The sequence below is a fragment of the Nanorana parkeri genome, unplaced genomic scaffold (assembly GCF_000935625.1).
Source record: "Nanorana parkeri isolate BGI_ZX_2015 unplaced genomic scaffold, ASM93562v1 scaffold1047, whole genome shotgun sequence".
Taxonomy (NCBI): domain Eukaryota; kingdom Metazoa; phylum Chordata; class Amphibia; order Anura; family Dicroglossidae; genus Nanorana; species Nanorana parkeri.
Window position 1 is genome coordinate 334,202 of NW_017307315.1, and position 7,178 is coordinate 341,379.

Here is a 7,178-nt window from a genome sequence, read left to right on the forward strand (position 1 = left end):
ACCTACATCCAGCAAGTCGGTCCTGGGCCCGTAGGAGGGGCAGCGGAACCCAGGAAACAAGGCAGTTGTGTCAGGCAGGGGGAGGGGGGGCGGTTACCGGATGGTAGAAGTGAGCTGGTGCCAGAATGGCTTCTACTGTAAAGCTGGTCGCCGGCTCCACAAAGACTCCAGGGTTATGCCATCATAGGTCGTGAAGGGGTTAAGAAGTCCCCATGACCAGCGACAGTTAAGCTTTTTGCCTGGAGTTACGAGTCTTCTTTCCTGGAGTCTCTTTAACCTCATTTATGAACAACATTACACTAGCAACATAAATCTGGTGCAAAGTGCGTCAAATATATTCCGTGCAAGTTCAAACACTCGCAATTGCTATGATAAATTCCCCCCAGTGTGTCTGAAGATCTGCTTTTGACAGCAGCAGCTGAAATAACTGCTTTATTTTCCCATCAACTCCTGGCTGTCATTTTGGCAGCCCGTAATTGTTGGCCATTGTGTACTACACACACCCTGTTTAATTTGATTAAGATTTATTTTGGCATGTGTAGTATGCCCAGTGTCCACAATTGGTTTAAGACCATGTTACACCCCTAACAGGCACTGCACCATTATCAGGTGGGGTCAAATAGAGAGTTCCACCGCACTCCTGACCGAGGAACCCCATATATTGTAGGGGGGTGCTGAAGTGGCCGCGGGTGGCACCGCCAAATACTTAAATATAATTATAACTTAATTATCAGGTGGGCATCCTCAACATTGCCTCCATTGCTGTTGCACAGCATGTGATCCCTGTCATGAAGGTAGCAAGTGTCTGTAGTATGTAATTATACTGTAGATGTCCAGTAATAGGACAGGGGAAGGGTCACAACCTGTGTTAGGTTTGTATTGGTTTTGGTGCCTTTGTCTCTGTTGGGGAGATTTCCTCTCACACCCTGTAAGGACACAGAGAAAAACATAATTGTAGTAGAGTGGGGACGGGTTTACAACTTTTGACAAGGTTTTTATTGCTCTTCGTGCCTACATATCCCCTGGGAAAGCCCCCCCCCCACATTACTTGTACAGGCTCCAAGGACAGGAAGTTAGTAAAAAATCTCCCCAATGGGGTCACAGGCAGAAACAAAAAGATGATAGAAATGTTAACTCTTCCGCACACTATCCAAAACAAAGAAAAACAATTGCTGCTGTTAGGCTTTGATGGCTTCATGTAAGAGGGTTGAAATACTCCAAGAGTCATAGGTACCACAGTCCACAGGAAGTTGTGTCCGTCAGTACTCTCCACTAGATAGAAGGACTCTTACCGGTCAGTAGTGGAATATTCCATGTGTAGCACTCTTCTTCTAAAGGTAGTTCAGAATGGCCCCCCAAGATAATGTGGACGGCTAACATGTCCATCTCAGGCCAAAAACCTTGGCTTATGGGTGAGTGGAAAAAAAAGGCTGGGCAGCAGTCACTAGTATTTTCCACAAATGTATTACACAGTAACGTTTTTCATGAGTGGACGCTCTTACATGAGTGGACGCTCTTACATGAGTGGACGCTCTTACATGAGTGGACGCTCTTACATGAGTGGACGCTCTTACATGAGTGGACGCTCTTACATGAGTGGACAATGTCCATCTCAGGCCAAAAACCTTGGCTTATGGGTGAGTGGAAAAAAAAGGCTGGGCAGCAGTCACTAGTATTTTCCACAAATGTATTACACAGTAACGTTTTTCATGAGTGGACGCTCTTACATGAGTGGACGCTCTTACATGAGTGGACGCTCTTACATGAGTGGACGCTCTTACATGAGTGGACGCTCTTACATGAGTGGACTCTCTTACATGAGTGGACGCTCTTACATGAGTGGACGCTCTTACATGAGTGGACTCTCAATTCAGCTTCTTTAACCCCGGCCAGAATCTCACCCCCATCATCTCAGGCAGCGTACTCTACAGCATAACTCCGTATTTCCCTTTTCCTGAACGCTGATAAGAACGGATACTACACTTGATCTTAGCCAAAAGGCCGACAAGCGATTTCCAGAAATTACCATTGGAGCTGTAAGCAGAAGCATTTGTATCCAATGTACAGACAGGCTTTGCGTATGAACGCTGCATTTACAATTAAACGCAGCGCAATTCAAGTATATGGATACTGGTGGTGTTCCGAAGATGGCCCCACTGAAGAATGTGAGGCTTCAAAAAATATTCTTAGCCTGAAAAGAGAAAACTAATGCAGACACCAAATGTACAGACTGCGAAGCTGCAACATATTACATTTCTGTAATTGGGTTTAGTTACACTTTAACCTCTTGCCGTCCGCCCGTAGTAAAAAAACGGACGGACGGCACTGCAGCATCTGCGGGAGAGGGAGTTAATGTACTTTGGTTTTTACAGCTTACCTTTGCTATGCTGCCCCCTTGTGGAGTGTTAGCAGTATTGCGTCTAGGCAAATGTGACATTTATGACCATTGCAATGCTTGTAGGCTTCTGTGAACTGCTAACCAGTTGGGGCTGATCTATTCCCTGGGGTGAGTGTTTACACCCCACTATATATAGATTTGATGCTATATAATATACAATCTGATTCTGCCTGAGGAGTGAAACATGAATCAAATTTACTGGATGCATAATTTTGTAACCGACCCATGTTTTAGCGCACGGCCCCAACTTTTTTAGTACCAAATTTGAGAACTGCCCCAATTTTCACAATTTGGTGAAACTGCTTAGCCTCCGATAATCTTTCACCAGATCACCATATTACCTATCAAAGGCATTGAGGGTGGACTGGTGTGCCTCAGCAATGCCTGTCATAAAAACAGAAGAAATAAGCAAACAGGCCATATCCCCTGTATATATTGCAAAGTTATGTTCAGTTTTTACTGCAGTGCACCTTTTAGCTGCCTATACACATTACTACACAACTGATTGGTGATCTGTGTTGATTTTTCAATTGGATCCACAAAAAATGGATGGCACATGGGTGGGCAATTTTCTGTTACATTAATTTTTTTAAACATTTACTTTGCTAGCTTCCATTGGTGGTCAGTGTATTCCTCCCTTCCATTGGTGGTCAGTGTATTCCTCCCTTCCATTGCTGGTCAGTGTATTCCTCCTTTCCATTGGTGGTCAGTGTATTGCTCTCTTCCATTGCTGGTCAGTGTATTGCTGCCTTCCATTGCTGGTCAGTGTATTGCTCCCTTCCATTGGTGGTCAGTGTATTGCTGCCTTCCATTGCTGGTCAGTGTATTGCTCCCTTCCATTGGTGGTCAGTGTATTGCTGCCTTCCATTGCTGGTCAGTGTATTGCTCCCTTCCATTGGTGGTCAGTGTATTGCTGCCTTCCATTGCTGGTCAGTGTATTGCTCCCTTCCATTGGTGGTCAGTGTATTGCTGCCTTCCATTGCTGGTCAGTGTATTGCTCCCTTCCATTGGTGGTCAGTGTATTGCTGCCTTCCATTGCTGGTCAGTGTATTGCTCCCTTCCATTGGTGGTCAGTGTATTGCTGCCTTCCATTGCTGGTCAGTGTATTGCTCCCTTCCATTGGTGGTCAGTGTATTGCTGCCTTCCATTGCTGGTCAGTGTATTGCTCCCTTCCATTGGTGGTCAGTGTATTGCTGCCTTCCATTGCTGGTCAGTGTATTGCTCCCTTCCATTGGTGGTCAGTGTATTGCTGCCTTCCATTGCTGGTCAGTGTATTGCTCCCTTCCATTGGTGGTCAGTGTATTGCTGCCTTCCATTGCTGGTCAGTGTATTGCTCCCTTCCATTGGTGGTCAGTGTATTGCTGCCTTCCATTGCTGGTCAGTGTATTGCTCCCTTCCATTGGTGGTCAGTGTATTGCTGCCTTCCATTGCTGGTCAGTGTATTGCTCCCTTCCATTGGTGGTCAGTGTATTGCTGCCTTCCATTGCTGGTCAGTGTATTGCTCCCTTCCATTGGTGGTCAGTGTATTGCTGCCTTCCATTGCTGGTCAGTGTATTGCTCCCTTCCATTGGTGGTCAGTGTATTGCTGCCTTCCATTGCTGGTCAGTGTATTGCTCCCTTCCATTGGTGGTCAGTGTATTGCTGCCTTCCATTGCTGGTCAGTGTATTGCTCCCTTCCATTGGTGGTCAGTGTATTGCTGCCTTCCATTGCTGGTCAGTGTATTGCTCCCTTCCATTGGTGGTCAGTGTATTGCTGCCTTCCATTGCTGGTCAGTGTATTGCTCCCTTCCATTGGTGGTCAGTGTATTGCTGCCTTCCATTGCTGGTCAGTGTATTGCTCCCTTCCATTGGTGGTCAGTGTATTGCTGCCTTCCATTGCTGGTCAGTGTATTGCTCCCTTCCATTGGTGGTCAGTGTATTGCTGCCTTCCATTGCTGGTCAGTGTATTGCTCCCTTCCATTGGTGGTCAGTGTATTGCTGCCTTCCATTGCTGGTCAGTGTATTGCTCCCTTCCATTGGTGGTCAGTGTATTGCTGCCTTCCATTGCTGGTCAGTGTATTGCTCCCTTCCATTGGTGGTCAGTGTATTGCTGCCTTCCATTGCTGGTCAGTGTATTGCTGCCTTCCATTTGTGGTCAGTGTATTCCTCCCTTCCATTGATGGTCAGTGTATTCCTCCCTTCCATTGCTTGTCAGTGTATTGCTCCCTTCCATTGATGGTCAGTGTATTTCTCACTTCCATTGATGGTAAGTGTATTGCTCCTTTCCATTGGTGGTCAGCGTATTGCTGCCTTCCATTGCTGGTCAGCGTATTGCGGCCTTCCATTGCTGGTCAGTGTATTGCTCCCTTCCATTGGTGGTCAGTGTATTGCTGCCTTCCATTGCTGGTCAGTGTATTGCCCCCTTCCATTGCTGGTCAGTGTATTGCCCCCTTCCATTGCTGGTCAGTGTATTGCCCCCTTCCATTGCTGGTCAGTGTATTGCCCCCTTCCATTGCTGGTCAGTATATTGCCCCCTTCCATTGCTGGTCAGGGTATTGCTGCCTTCCATTGCTGGTCAGGGTATTGCTGCCTTCCATTGCTGGTCAGGGTATTGCTGCCTTCCATTGCTGGTCAGTGTAGACTGGAGATTAATGCCTTCCATTGCTGGTCAGGGTATTGCTGCCTTCCATTGCTGGTCAGTGTAGACTGGAGATTAATTTACAACTGTTGACTGCTCAAAGTAGCAACACATTAATATAGATGATTTTAGCACAGGGCACAGGGCAGTGTCTTTTTACAGCTACAGCCTCAGGCTTCATTTTCACTGCTTTCCAAACTTCTAGTCAGGGAGGACATACTCATAACAAGTATAAGTTCCCTGATAATCTTCCTCAGTACCACATGTTCCATCATTCATGCGCAGGTGTGCCCTGTCAGTGACAAAATTTGGACAACACACACTATAGCCACCCTTATGTGCGCACTCCCAGGAGAGGACTACAGGCCGACACAGCAACATACTGCGTGTTACCCTTTTGGGCTGCCTTTGTGTGTCGGTGCGCACATGTATGGCTGGCTATGGCGTAGCTCCATAGGACCCTGCAAGTCAGCGTAGCTCCCCCCCAAACTGAAAAGCAGGGATATAGATCAGGGAACCAGCTGTAACTTGAGGCAAGCTTTAACACATGAAGAAGGGGCAAAGGGGTGTAAAAACATTTACAGAGCCATTCATCTTTCACAACTGCATGTGCATGCATTCTGTGCGAATGAGGAGGCTCAAACAAATTTTATTAGAATATTTTCTTTCCAGGTCCAATTTATTATCAGGAAAATACTGAAGTATGGCCACTAGATGGCGCTAAACAGGAAAGGAAATAAGTATTTATTTTCTATGCTCCTCTGCACCATCCAGTCGTCATAATCTGGTATTTAACTGATATTACATTCGACCTGGAAAGAAAAAGATTCGTTTTTTTTCTTCCATTCGCACAGAACGATTGTGCATGCCGTTTTGGAGGACAAATAGCTGTGTGTTTTGTTTATTAATACACCGCTAAGAAGATTAAATTAGTTATAAAATGTAGGGTTTAATACTTCAAGGACCCCTATCAACCTCTGGATGAACCTTAGAGTTCCATAGAACCCTGGTTGGGAAATGCTGATATAAAGAGTACAGTAAAGGTTCATGTAGTCGGGCTTTGACTTCCTGCATTTTAAAGGAATGTTTACACAGGTCTGCGGTTTTCTAAAGGAGTAGTGTAGCTGATAGTTCAGAGGCTGCGCCTAACCTGCATTGTGTTGTATTTTGTCCCCTGGCAGTCACTTGCACTACATTGTTGATGGTAGAGCTAAAGGAGATTGTACTATCAGATTGTATAGTGTATGGCCAGCTTAAGAGTTATTAAAACAATGCAATATGAGGGCAGAGCTAAATAATGCATTTCATGTGTATCAGCTGAGGTCGGCTATTGCACTACAGAGCAGATGGTGGATCTAAAGGAGACTGTACAATCAGATTATACAGTGTATGCTCAGCTCTACATAGCTCTGGAGAGCATAAAAAAATTGGGCGCGATTTTTAATTCCTCCGCACGCTATTCAAAATGAAAAAAAATAAAAAAAATGTGGGCCTTATATTTTTGTAAAGGTATTTATGCAGAATCAACACCCTTACGGCCTCGTTCACACTAGATGCAGTGCGTTCCGGACCAATTCTGGCCAGAACGCACTGCATAGGATTGCGGCCGGCTGACTTTTTTGTCGGGCAGGAGGGGGCGTGATGGGCCATTCAAGTGAATGGCACCGTAGCCACGCCCTCCGGCCGCAATGCGATCGGCCACACGGGATCGCAAGGCACATTATGCCTGCGGTCCGGTGCAATCAAAATAGTGCCTGCAATGCGAGGCAGTGCGTTCCGGGCAGAATCGGGCCGGAACACACTGCATCTAGTGTGAACGAGGCCTTACAGCCAGCATTAGGATATTAGAAATACATACAGCAGCTGATCACCATTAAAAAATATATTACCATCTGTGGAAGTGGTACTGGAGCAGAATTTAGAACATAACCCCATTATACAGCCAGTACATCCCTTATCCCCCAATGGGGTCACCTTATCTCATCTATCCCTGGCATGGGAAATGTATTGCTGCAATTTCAATTTATGTGTTATTAATAAATAATTTACATATTTATACATGTATTATAACAAGTGTACTGTTATTATAACACATGATAAATAATAATATATAATACAGTGTATATTTATTATAATACTTTTTAAAATAATTTATTAGAACAT